At 37.1% G+C, this 13,980-nt stretch overlaps 1 pseudogene; it reads left to right on the top strand.

The window, feature by feature from the left end:
- Positions 1 to 6,701: 6,701 nt before the first annotated feature.
- LOC131611347 (nuclear pore complex protein NUP85-like) lies at positions 6,702 to 8,316 on the top strand (annotated as a pseudogene).
- Positions 8,317 to 13,980: the final 5,664 nt, after the last annotated feature.

Genomic DNA, 13,980 nt, shown 5'->3' on the forward strand with positions numbered 1-13,980 from the left:
TTCAAAAAAAAATTACCAAAATGTCACTTTTTTACTAAATACACCACGTTGTCGCCAGGGGGGTGGCGACAACACTCAACCCAATGCATACTCGCCAGTGGGCCTGGCGCCTACGTTTTAAAATTAGGTGTTGTCGCCACCCCCCTGGCGACAACACCCCCCCCTATTTTTTTTTTCTTTTTTTTTTGTTATTTTTTTTCTTTAACAATCTTTTATTATATAATTTTTTACAGTATTTTTTTTTTAACTACAATTTTTCAATAATTTTTTTATGTTGTTTTTTTTATCTATCTTTTTAAAATTATTTTTGGAAGTTGGTGGTGGATTCATTATTTTGAAAGTTGGACATTCGTTAAAAATAAATATATATTAAAATACAATAACGATACATTAACGATACAAATACATTAAAATTAAAAACATTACAAAATACATTAACGATACAAATACATTAAAATTAAAAACATTAAAAAATACATTAACGATACAAACATAATTCATATTGAGCGCCACGTGGACCATGGTACGATCCACATTCAGGTTGTCTAATAGGTCGTGTAGACGGGTCACGAGTTGGTAATGCCCCCCTATTCCTGCGACGACGCCCCCCTCTATTTGGTTCGTCTTGTGCTTGAGTCGACGGTCCCTCAATGAAGTCTGGGTCTTCAAACTCTGTGGGCCGTCCTTGACCTCTAGAAGAATTCCCTCCATAGGATAGGCGGGTGCCCGCGGCGCTGTCAAAGCTTTGTCTAGGCGGATTGAAATTTCTCCTAGTGGGTGCGGCCTGGAAGTTTTGGAAGTTGGTGGTGGATCCGGTTTGGTTAAAATACAATGGTTGTGGTGGTGTGTTGAGGTCAAATGGTTGGTTGGTGTACTGTGGCGTTGGTTGGTCGAATGTGGTGTATTGCGGGTATTCTTCTTCTATGCCCATGTCGGGGGTTATTGGTGGTGATCTTGAAGAGCTCCCCGCATGGAACTCTTGGAAATGTGATCTGGAAGAGCTCCCTACATGGAATTCTTGATTGTGTGGTTGAGGTTGGGATGGAAAAAACTGTTGGTATTGTTGGGAATGTTGTTGGTAAAAAGGTGTTTGTGGTTGGATTGGTTGTTGGTGGTAACTTTGTTGTTGTTGTTGGTGTTGCCGTGGGTAATGCTGTTGTTGGTAATTTGGCGGTGGTTGTTGTTGTTGTTGGTAATTTGGTGGTGGTGGTTGTTGTTATTGGTGGTGGTAATTTTGCGGTGGTTGTTGTTGTCCTCCAAAATATGGAGGTTGTGCTCGCGGGTCAGCTAAATAGAAAGGGGCAGACACAATCATTTCAGGATTTGTGACCGATCTGTACCAGTTAACATAGTCAACAGTTGGCTTCATTTCTCCCGGCGCCACAGGAAATTCTAGAACATATTTGGATCGACGAGCCCATATTTTACGCTGATCTATTGCAAACGTCTTGTAATTTTCTACGTACCACTGTTCGCTAACCTTCGCCAGATGCCAACGTCCCAAACAGTCAGGCTCAGGTGGGTCAGGGATACCTTGATGCATGCCGAATTGGAGCTTCACACGGTCACTTTGGTGCATCTCCACAGTGGTGAACCGTATGATGGGTGATTTTGTCGTCCAAATAGCCGCCTCGTCAAGGTCGGGTTCGTGATCCAATTCCAAGTAAGGTCTCCAAATAAACTGCAAAGCAAATAATATTAATTTCAAAATATAGAAGATAGTTAATTTTAAAAATATATTTAGAAAATGGAAATTTTTAGTGGTCTTACCTCTTGGGGTCCAAGTCGATCTAATACTTGGCGGTAGAAAATGATCTTGGATAAAGGCGTATTGGTGTAATCCATTCCGATTGCATTGAACCTAAACACATTAAAAGATATAAATCAATATAGTTACAAATAATAATAGAATAAAAAGCAGTAATTAAAATAAGATCCAAAAGTTACCTTGAAGCGTAAGGGAAGGCGAAACTGTGTGGATTTGCAGGGGCCAATACCGGCATTCTCCACCATGCCCATGCTTGTAGCAAGAATGCGCATCCACTAAATGTACATAAACAATAATTTTGAAGAATAAAAATTAGGGCCCCACATGGTCCCCATCTGTTTTCTGTCCTTCGCATGCGTCCGAAACGAGTTCCTGTACCCTAGCATGCGCCTGTAATGATTCCTGAAGCGATTCCTGATAGATTCCTGCAACGATTCCCCCTATCTTCATGCATGCAGCCCTATCTTTTGTGGCATGCAATAGTCTTGTCAAAGTTACAATCTTGTGCAGAATTATTGCATCATTTCTTGCATGCATTACCTTTGTGTAAGAGGTGGGGACGAGATTCTTTTGTGGCATGCATTAGTCTTGTCAAAGTTACTATCTTGTGCAGAATTATTGCTTCATTTCTTGCATGCATTACCCTTGTGTAAGAGGTGGTGCATGATATATAGGAACTACTTCACATACTATTTTTTACAACCAACACAATTCTCCCAAACATTTATTCCTTTTACAACACAATTCTCACATTTCTTCTTTCACAAACACATATCAAAATTATGGCATCCACCTCGCAGTACAAGGTTCGTGTTCATATGAATGGTGAGACATACCACTGCGACACAAACGGTTTTCTATTTAGAAACACAAACTCAACACGTTTTGCTCTAAATAGACAATCAGATTTCTCCTATCTAAAAAGGAAAATCGAATCCAAAATAAGAGAACCAGTGTCTCAGATATTTTACCGACAACCCCTTCTTCAACCTAACAACTCAGTCATGTTTTGTCAATCACAGATAACAACTGACTTAGAGGTCCAAAACATGTTCCTCACCCATGAGTATTTTGGTTATGATTATCTGGAACTGTACATAGTGGTTGAACAAAATGCTCCTTCGCAAAATATTCAGTCACAAGTTATTGATCCTGTTGTTGATGACGAACAACAACCCGAACATGTCATTGACGAAGAAACTGATATAGAAGATGTTGTTGATGAGTTGGTGAATCGTGAATCCGAAGATGAAGGTGACGAAGAAGTTCCAGTACCGGATCCAGTACCGGATACACATGCATATTCACCTCCGGCACATTTCACAACGCTTAATTTAGGAGAGGACGAGCCATCGTCCGATATGTTCTACAATCCATATATGAGGTCAAGCGAGGAGTTAAAAGAGGGTGACACGTTTCGTTCGAAGGATGATTGTCTGTTGGCTATAAAAAATTGGCACTTAGCAAATTGTGTTGATTTTAAAGCCGATCGATCAAATCCAGAGAGAGTCAGTATTGCATGCAAAAACCCGGAGTGTGGATACATGCTGAAGGCATCATTCAGAAAGAAGTTTAACGCGTGGGTGATACGTTCGATATCTCAAGCCCACACCTGCGTCACCACTAACATGGCGCAAGATCATCGAAAACTCAGTCATGACATGATATATCATACCATCATTCCTCTGGTCGAAACTGACCCATCCCTGAAGGTGAAGACAATTATTTCTCATTGCGTTTCTGTGTTCAAATACAGACCTTCGTACATAAAGGCTTGGTTGGCGAAACAGAAAGCAATTGAAAAAGTCTACGGCAACTGGGAGGAATCGTACCAACAACTTCCTCGCTACCTGGCTGCACTGCAATTGTATTCACCTGGGACTGTTAGTATATTGGAGACACTGCCGGCACAGTCCCAGGACGGAACCCCTCTCGAAGGTAATGGAATCTTCCATAGACTATTCTGGGCGTTTCGACCATGCATCGTCGGTTTTGGTTTTTGCAAGCCGATTATTCAAATTGATGGAACGTGGCTGTATGGGAAATACAAGGGAACTTTGTTGATGGCGGTCGCGCAGGATGGAAATAGCAACATTTTTCCAATAGCCTTTGCTTTGGTAGAAGGAGAAACAGCTGCTGCTTGGGGTTTCTTTCTGAAGAATCTCCGAGCTAGAGTCGCTCCACAACCTAATCTTTGTTTGATTTTTGACAGGCACGCTTCTATTGACAGCGCATACAACAATCCGGCAAATGGTTGGCACAACCCTCCCTCTAAGCATGTCTACTGTATTAGGCATATAGCACAGAATTTTATGAGAGAGATCAAGGATAAATTTTTGAAGAACCACTTGGTGAACGCGGGGTATGCCTTAAACCAACCTGGATTTCAATACTACCGCCGAGAAATAGCGTTGACAAATCCAGATGCAGGGAGGTGGATTGACAGCATTGATAGAGCAAGATGGACTAGGTCATACGACGATGGGGCTAGGTGGGGCCACATGACTACAAATCTTGTGGAATCAATGAACGGGGTTTTCAAAGGCATACGAAACCTACCTGTAACTGCCATTGTTAGTGCTACGTATTTTCAGATGGCAACTTTGTTCGCCACACGAGGTAAGAGGTGGAATTCAGTGTTACAAACACAACAGGTATATAGCGATGTCTGCATGAAATATATACAACAGGAATCTGCCAAGGGTAACACTCATCGAGTGACCGAGTTCGACCGTCATGGCCACACCTTCAGTGTCAAAGAAACAATTGACCATAACCAGGGGCTTCCACGACAAGAGTATCGCGTCAATATCCCAGGTCGTTGGTGCGACTGTGGCCAATTTCAAGCATATCGCATGCCTTGCTCCCATGTCCTTGCAGCATGTTCACATACTCACTTTGATGCATTATCTTTGGTATCAGAAATTTATAAAGTATCAACGTTGCTCAACGTATACGACAATTACTTTCCGGTGGTAGCAATGGAGGCATATTGGCCTGTGTACGAGGGGGAAACAGTTTGGCATAACGATTTAATGCGTCGGAATAAAAGCGGTCGACCAAACAGCAGGCGTATTAGAACCGAGATGGACGTAACTGAAAAAATGCAGAGGAAGCGTAGTATATGTCGTGAGGTAGGACATAATAGGACCAAATGTCCCAATCGTGGATCTAGCTCCACAACATAGTTTTTAGTTTCGATGATATTTGTAAATTACTTTTTCAATGAAATGAACTTTTTTTTATAAATTTTATGGGTTACAACACAAAAAAGATTACCAAAAAAATAATGGATTCATGAATCATATTGAAAGAAATTACCAAATATTACCATGGAAAAAATATTTGGAACCAATAATATTTACAAACATTTAAGAGAAAATATTACCGAAAACATTAATGTTGAAAGTAAAAAATTACCGAAAATATAATACCATGGAAAAAAAATTTATATAAAAAAATCATGTTGAAAGAATATTTGAAAAATATAATATAAAAAAATTTAGAAGGAAATATGTTAAAGAAAAAAAATAACAAAAAAAAAAAGAAAAAAAAAATAGGGGGGGTGTTGTCGCCAGGGGGGGTGGCGACAACACCTAATTTTAAAACGTAGGCGCCAGGCCCACTGGCGAGTATGCATTGGGTTGAGTGTTGTCGCCACCCCCCCTGACGAAAACGTGGTGTATTTAATAAAAAAGTGACATTTTGGTAATTTTTTTGAAAACTTGGTTATTTTTGAATTTTTTTAAAAAAAACTTGTTATTCAAAAAAAAATTCCCCTATTGTTCTATATCTAAACTATTTATTAATGAGTGAGGAAGAGACTATTATCTAAGATTTTTCTAAGATACTCTAATAAAAGGGTATTATAGAATTTATATATTAGTATTGTTTTTTATAGGAGTAATAATAGAATTTATATTATTAATATGTTATTGGGCTTTTGTGTATTTGGACTTTTAATTGAACATCCATTATGGAAATTATATATATATATATAGTGTAGTGTCTTTGACACAATTAAAGACACAATTAAGGGTATCAAAGAAATCAAAGTTATCTTTTATCTCTATTTTCTTAGTTTATTTTTAATGTCTTTTTCATTTATTGTTGAATTTCTAATTTGATAATTTTGATAGAAAACTTCCAATCAAATGGTGTTTTCATTCATGTACTCAAATCCTCCTATGGATTATTCTTATCATACACCTTCATATCATCTATGGAGTATTCCTCCTACCTATTCCACAAATCCCTCTTTTACATCTCCTACCACATCTTCATTTCCATCTTTTCCATGAGAACTTTTTATACCTTGTTACACTCATGATGGATCATCATCACCAAGTTTGTATCCAAATCATGGGTATTCACCACATCCACCTAATCCTAACCTATATTCATCTTATTCAACATCTCATTATTCATACCACTACAACAATTATCACCAACAACTCCAACCAACAAACACCTTCATAATTAATCATAAATATGAAACCCACTTAGTATTAGAAGAGATTATGAGAAGCATTTGCAAGTCTCTCATCCTTGTTTTAAGAAGAGATCTAGAAAAATCTCTCAAAAACTCATCCGGAGTAAGGCTGAACCACATTTTGTTCCAGTTCCAACACAAGAGGAACTCTCTCATGTTCCCGTTCATTTTGCTGGAAACCATGCATCGCAAAATTTTTACGAATTAGAGTACAGATCTCCCGTTAAGGCATATTGTGGATCAGATTTAGAAGTTAAAGATCTCTTTAATGATCTTTGCAAGAAAGCAGATTCAGAAGGTGAGGTCGCTTGTGCTTCTCTTCTCAACGGCAACCGCTCTTCCATACACCCCTAACACACCCACGAAACCCCCTTCACAAAATTCTCCAACCCTTTCCTAATCTAAAAAAACCCCAAAACACTAAAACACACTCGCAATTCAAAAATGTCTCCCAACCCCACCGACAACGGAGCTCTGATCCCGTTCTTTGGCGACACGAACGACTTGCTTACGGTCTATACTCTCCACCGTGGTCTCTCCCGTCCAATTTCTCACGTTTCCATCTCCTAGTCCCGTGGAAACTCTCTTTGTGTCTCCCTTTTCGTGGAACCTCCTAGAAGCCCCGAAGTTGGAGACGGTGCCAAGGTCGTCGAAGTTAAATTCGGCAGTGGATATCCAGAAATCGATGATGTCGATTGGCTCCGAATTGCCTACGACTCTGTTTCCTCGTTTGCATTACTTCAAAGTCGTCGGAGCTTAATTTCCGCATTGTCTAAGTCTCCTTCATCACTTCTCACAATACCAAAGTTGGCCCTTAATCCAATAATTGAAGATCCAAATGAAATTGTTCAAAATAATGAGGAGCCAACATGTTTGAAAGCTACTTGGAAGTTGATGGAAATATTTTATATGGATAAGCTATCTCAAGCATGGATTCCTGAAAGGCTTGCTGATTGGTTAGCTGACTATGATAGTCTCTTTACTAGAACACAAGAAACAATTCATGGCAAGCTTATGGATTTTCAGAATGATCTTATCAACATATAGGTGATTGAAAATGATCCTAGATATTGGGAAGTTATGTCATCTGCATTGTCCGTTGGTTGTCTAGATATAGTGGTGAAAATGTTGCGGCTACATGGGTCTTACCAATTAGATCAGCTCAGCTACTGTGAGTTAGAAAATGGATTGGTGGAGGCAGTTGTTGTTCTTATTTCTAAAATTCCCTGATTACGTCATGAATTGGTTGTTGGAAATTTAGGAGATTGTTTTAAATCCAAACCCGACTTTATCAAAACCTGGGAAAAATGGAGGTCACAAATTACTAAACTGGATTACAGTCCATTCTGAATTCAGTGTGATAATCAACAAACTCGCGAGGGATTAAAAAACTTGCTACAAGTTATGTTGGGTAATATTGATAGTCTCTATATAACTTCAGCTACTGGATTGAGTTGTATGTTTCTCATTTTCTATACATCAGGCAATTTACGGCTGAAATAGAAAGCATGTATAATTTGGCCCAGGAATGCATCCAATTGAAACCACCGACTGGTACCCATAGGTTGACTGGACTTTTGATTGGAATTCTTGTAGAAAATACAGAGGTTGTTTTAGCATAAATTTCCAGAGAATTTGGTCTTTGGATGGTCGCACACGCTATGGAATTATTAACTGCAGGGAGTGAGCAAGTAGAGATTCTTCTACATGATGCGCGTTATAACTCGGGGGAATCAACATGATGGAACTACATCGGCTTGCATATGCTCAAGTTCTAGCATCACATGCATTGACCTGGAAAATAGCTCCAATATATTTAACATCATGCATGAAACAAGGAATGGGCTTGCTAGAGAATTTATTGTACAGACAATTTGTTCAACATAACAAATTGTTGCTTAAGAACATTGAGATATGTCGTTTGTACAGGCTTGATCATTTCAGTTCAAATATCATGAAGGTTGATAAGAAGAAGATTGACACTCATGTTGGATACTGCAACCACTTACTTTCGGCTGCAAAAGTTCATCTTGACGCAGTTGAGTGTGAGGAATAACAAATATGCCTGGAGACAGAAATGAAATTGAAACTCATGTTGGTTAAAGTTGCTTGTATGATTGTTTCGTTTAAGCAATGGGATCCGGAAGTAATTTTAGAACCTTGATGACAAGGTTCAAGTGAACCCCACGACAATGATAGAAGGGTGTTATAAGATTTATATGATTAGTATTGTTATTGATATGGGGTAATAATATAACTTATATTATTAGTATGTTATTAGGCTTTTCTGTATTTGGGCTTTTAATTGAACATCCATTATGAGAACTATATATGTAGTGTCTTTGACACAATTAAGGGTATCAAAGAAATCAAGTTATCTTCTTATCTTTACTTTCTTAGTTTATTTTTAATGTATTTCTCTTTTATTATTGAAACCCTAATTTGATAGTTTTAATAGGAAATTTCCTATCATTCTCTCTTGTGATTCTCTCTGATCTCATGTTGTTTAGTAAAAAGTTTTACTTTGTGTTCTTTCTTTAATATATTTAGATCTTCGTCTTCATATCATCTTCTTATCTATTTTACGTGTGATTCTTTTTTGGGTGTTCTTTTTCACTTAGGTGTGTCATTTTTCATTGGTCGTGCTCCCCTTTTCTTCCTTCTCAAATGGATAAATTTTTGATTGAACCATTGGAATATATTGGAACTAGCACTGATTCAAACCGTAGGATAACCTCCACCAAGCAAATAACAAAATCCTACAAAAATCTGCAAATAAAAAACCAACAAAACAATCATGCCAAACCCAATTAACAACTTTTATCACAAAATCCACAAACATGGAAAATATCATGATTCCTCACAAAGGTCGTGAAAATAAACATTAAGTAATGAATGACCAAGACCAGACCAAAAATAAGGTTACCTATCCCGTTAAAGAACATGAGTTTTTTGTCCATGAAGAAGAGGAAATCCAATATTTCAAAGGATATCTCAAAGTTCTGGAAAGATCATTATAGAAAACTCATACATATGGGTTATATACAAGAAGATTTGTCAATCATGTGATGTAATCCTCAAAAGATAAACATATAAGAACTGGAACCAATTATCTTTAAGATATTTATGAAAAGAAAATAAGACCATAACTGCATTCTAAAAGTAAGTCCACAGATCTTTACAAACTTGTGGATCATTCTTCAAGTATGGAATGGTTTGACTCTGTTAGGTTCTATGCAATTCACCAAAGTCCATATTTAGGTTCAAATATAAGGTTTACTTATAAACGGTAATACCCTGCAAATGGGTCAAAATTGGGTGGGGAATTGGATGAAACATGTTAAGCAATATTATTTGAGATGTGGATTACGATAATTTTACTAGGCTCTAGGAGGAATAGTTCAAGGGGCACAAGCTAATACAATTACACCAATATTGGGTGAGTGGACAACAAGCATGGTGCAGGCCGCTCAAACCAAATACTTACCCAAGGCGCCCACACCTGGTCACCGCGTTGAGACTGGGCTTAACCTCCCTAACTCAGTCACGTTCCTTGCTGATTCAACATAATGGGTATTTAACACACCAATGATGAAGCCAGAAAAATTATAAAGAACATTGGGGTTTGGTGTTTGTTTGTAAATAATAAGGAACAATGAGAAAGTAAAGAAAAAGATTAAAATATGCCTTTTAAACGATATAAGAAAGCATGCAAGGGCATGGTGTATGAATTTCCTTGCATCAACCTTTAATCGTTATTTACAAAATGTTAGTTAGAGTGACCAGACTATCACCTCGCAGTGAAGATACTCCGTCTGATATAGCTCAGTTACTAGCCATGGCAGGTGCCTCAAAACAGCAAAACGAAACCCTTTAAGGCTTTATTTAATTCCCGCAGAGTCAGCTACCCGGGGAAGATGAGTATACGAAGGAATCACTTTATCTCCAACCTTTATCAGAACCCGTCTGGGAGAATGAGATTCCATGAAACTTTAAACCTCATCCTTTGCCTATTTATGATGGAAAAGGGGACCCCGAGCAGCATGTCATGGAAGTCGATTATCAAACAACCATATTTGGAGCTTCGGACGCTTTCAAATGCATATTAATGGTGGGGACTTTCAAGGGCAAAGCATTATGCTAGTACATAAGCCTACCCAAAGCATTCGTCTTACGGTATCCCGATCTGGTTTAGAAAATGGTTTAATATTTTTCAGCCAGCAGGCATAGGAATGTACCCATCATCAATCCCCCCAGCGTACGCTTGGGGGATGCTCGAGCACCTTCGAGACTATAGGGCTCGTTTTAATAAGAAAGTCACCAACGGGACCCATTAGAATCAATGAATGGACGCCGGGGATTTCTAGGACTGAACCCGAGTTGATTACTTCAATGGATCATCAGTTCAAAAGCCAACAACCGACATGGGAGAGGCGGAAAAATCTACAGACTATTATGTCCCAGACGAGGAAAGTAGCAAGAAAGAATGTCATCAAGGCGTTCGAGGAAAGCCTCATAGCAAGCCAGACAAGAATTCACGTCAATGGAAAGGCAGTGATGCCATTCGCATCGTCGTAGCATGCTAGAACCAGGTTGGAAATTCCATGGAAACAAGGGGGAATCTTTCACTCCCCTTAACTCAAAGAGGTCCGATATCTTGCGGGAGATGGATCATTTGGGTTTAATAGTTAGGTCGACACGGGCTCAGAAGGTCATAACAGGCAAGGAAGTCGGACCTTGGTGCTCGTTTCATCGGGTGGAGGGCCATCACACAGAGGAATGCATACAGCTTAAGAGGGAGATTGAGGTTTTAGTTCAACGCGGTAAGATATCATCTTACATAAATGAGGACCTAACGTTATCTACGGGAAAAAGAGGCCCGAACCGGCCAGGATTCAAGTTGGGGAAGTTTCACATTGAAAAAGGCAAAAGGTCTCAGAGGAGATACTCGAGGTACTCATACTCCGACACATCCTAAGCAACATTAACGCGAATTTGATAGAGAAGACGAAAAATAATTTGGCACATAAATGCTTCGAATGGAAGGAAGATTTGCTGATCTTCTACAAAGCACGGGTATGAGTGCGTCTGAATGGTTAGCATCATTTTATTTTATTTTATTTGCAAGTTTCTTTTCTTTTAATTCAAAAAATATAAAAAATATAGCTTTATTTAGATTTATATCTTTGCATCATTTTAATTCAAAAATATCAAAAAAATGTAGTTTGTTGTTCATGTATTTTTATTTCAATTTAAAAGAAACCTTTTAATTGGACTATTACTAGAACAAAATTCAATTTTAATCTCTCTTTTATTTTGTATTTTAGTCTAATCTTTTTTCTTTATATGTTACTAACAACAATCCTATTATTATTATTATTATTATTATTATTATTATTATTATTATTATTATTATTATTATTATTATTATTATTATTATTATTATTATTATTATTATTGCCCTTTTGTTTTTATGTCATAATAGAGAAACAAGAAAAAGGTCATTTGGGACCACATTGAGATGCTTTCCTCTCTAGCTCACATTCACCAAAATTTATCCTACAAAAACTTGTCACCAATAAAGCAAAAAACAGTGTATCAAAAAAAATGGAAAAATCAAAACTTGTTAACTTTTCAAAACTCTAATTTCATTTTCCCCCTAAAGACACTTCACGACTCTCAAAACCGGGGGGCAGACACTCACCAATTTCGCCTCACCACCGCTAGATTTCTCTCTCTCATTTAGAAAATAAACACCCATCACAAGGTGCCGCCCCCAACCAATAAGGAATGGATCTAAAAAAAATTTGAGAGAGGAAAGTTACTGTTCACGTGTTCTTCTTCATTAAAAAATAACACCCTCTTGAATACAACTTCCATAGGCCGTACCACCATGCAAACCTTCCTCCATATCCTTTTCCTTCGGCCATAAAAAACACCAGGCGAGAACAAGATTGAGCAAGGAAGAAGAGAGAGTTTCGGAACACGGTACTTGAACTAAACCGGAGAAATACTCCTCTCCGTCGGTAAAATCCTATTTCCATGCTCTCTCTATATCTTGAATCCATGTTTTTGGTTGCTTGTCGTATGTCAACTTTTGTGTTGCTACTGTTATTTCGTTATTGTTGTTGATTTTGAAAATGTGAGAAACTATCCTTTTCATGTAGTATATGCATATTCATGTACATATCATGCCACTTAAATTTAGTTTTTTTTTTTTTTTTACTTTGCATTTACTGTATGTTTGTTATTTTGGTTTTAAAACTATTTCTATAATTTTAGATTAAAAAACTATCCATATTTAGTTTATTACAATGCTAATCACACTCAATCATGACTTTTATTATTAATGACAAAACTTAAGTACAATTCTTTTAGTTTGATTCTTACTATTTTCTAATAAAAATAATATATTTAAATATAATTGAATGAGTGAAAATAGAAAAAAATTGCAAACATGTAAGAAATTATACATTTGTCATATTTTTATTGAAAAATAGTAAGAACCACACCTAAAGAATTAACCACACCTAAAGAATTCTACATAAGTTTTGTCCTATTATTCATACTAATTTTCTCATAATATGAACTTTTCACTCTTTATTTTATTCATTAACTCTTTTTTTAGAAAAAAAATAAAAAATAGTAATTATTGTTATTTTATTACTTATTTTAAATATCTTTATTTGATTAAAATAATTAAATTATTAATTAGTTTTTTTAAATAACCATATTTAATTTAATTAATTCTTTTATTTGAATTAGATCTTGATTAACTGTTTGTTTAGATTTATCCTCTTGTGGATTTTCCAGTGCTTGTACTTTGATATTCATCTTATTTTGTTTCCTTGTTTAAATCTAAGGGAAGGGATTGCATTTGTTGACTATTTTGTCATGTTTTAGTCTTGACTTATATGTCTGTTGTTTTTTTTTTGTCCATCTTTGTTTTATACTTGGTTCTCATCTGCCCTCTCTTTTTGCAAACAAACCTTTTTAACAAAAACAAAGATATTACAAGAGGTTCCTATAGAGTACTATAGATATATAGGGTGCTAACATCTTCCCTTTGTATAATCAACCCCCGTACCATAGATTTCTTTATTGCATTGCTTTAGCTTTATTTTTAGTTTTGCTTCCTGCTTTGCATGTTTATTTTGGGTTTTTATTCGCTTTTTTCCCATTCCCTTAGAAACAATAAAGCGCGGTGTCGAATTTCACTGTATGAGTCAAGTTGATCAATAGCTTGATCTCAAATTTTCACCGCTACAGTAGAGCTTCACAAATAAATTTGAAAGCCTTTATAAAACCCCATCCATTGGGTCGGAGTTGGACTGGGGCTATATTCATGGTGGTTAGCAGATCGGCTTCAAAGTCTGTGAAGGGGATATAAATCCCGAAGTCGTCCAAAAGTCCTAGGTAGGAATAGAAAGATTCGTCTTTAACATCCTTTGGACGGAAAAAGACATACAACTTCACCTTCTTAGCAAACATCCTTACATCTTCCTCGTTTCTAGTAGAGAAAATACTTCTCTTGGAGCGGAGTTTCTCTATGTCACTACGATCAACCGAGCTATTATTGTATTTCGACACTTCCGCATCGATGAAAGACCTTTCCATTTCTGTAAGTATTTCTACGGAACCTGACGACCCAAATTCAGAGTCAGTATCACTAAAAGACTCATAAAGGTCCCCATACACCTCCTAAATAATCTGGGTGAAA

Source organism: Vicia villosa, linkage group LG1 (genome assembly GCF_029867415.1).
Source record: "Vicia villosa cultivar HV-30 ecotype Madison, WI linkage group LG1, Vvil1.0, whole genome shotgun sequence".
In the NCBI taxonomy this organism is placed as follows: domain Eukaryota; kingdom Viridiplantae; phylum Streptophyta; class Magnoliopsida; order Fabales; family Fabaceae; genus Vicia; species Vicia villosa.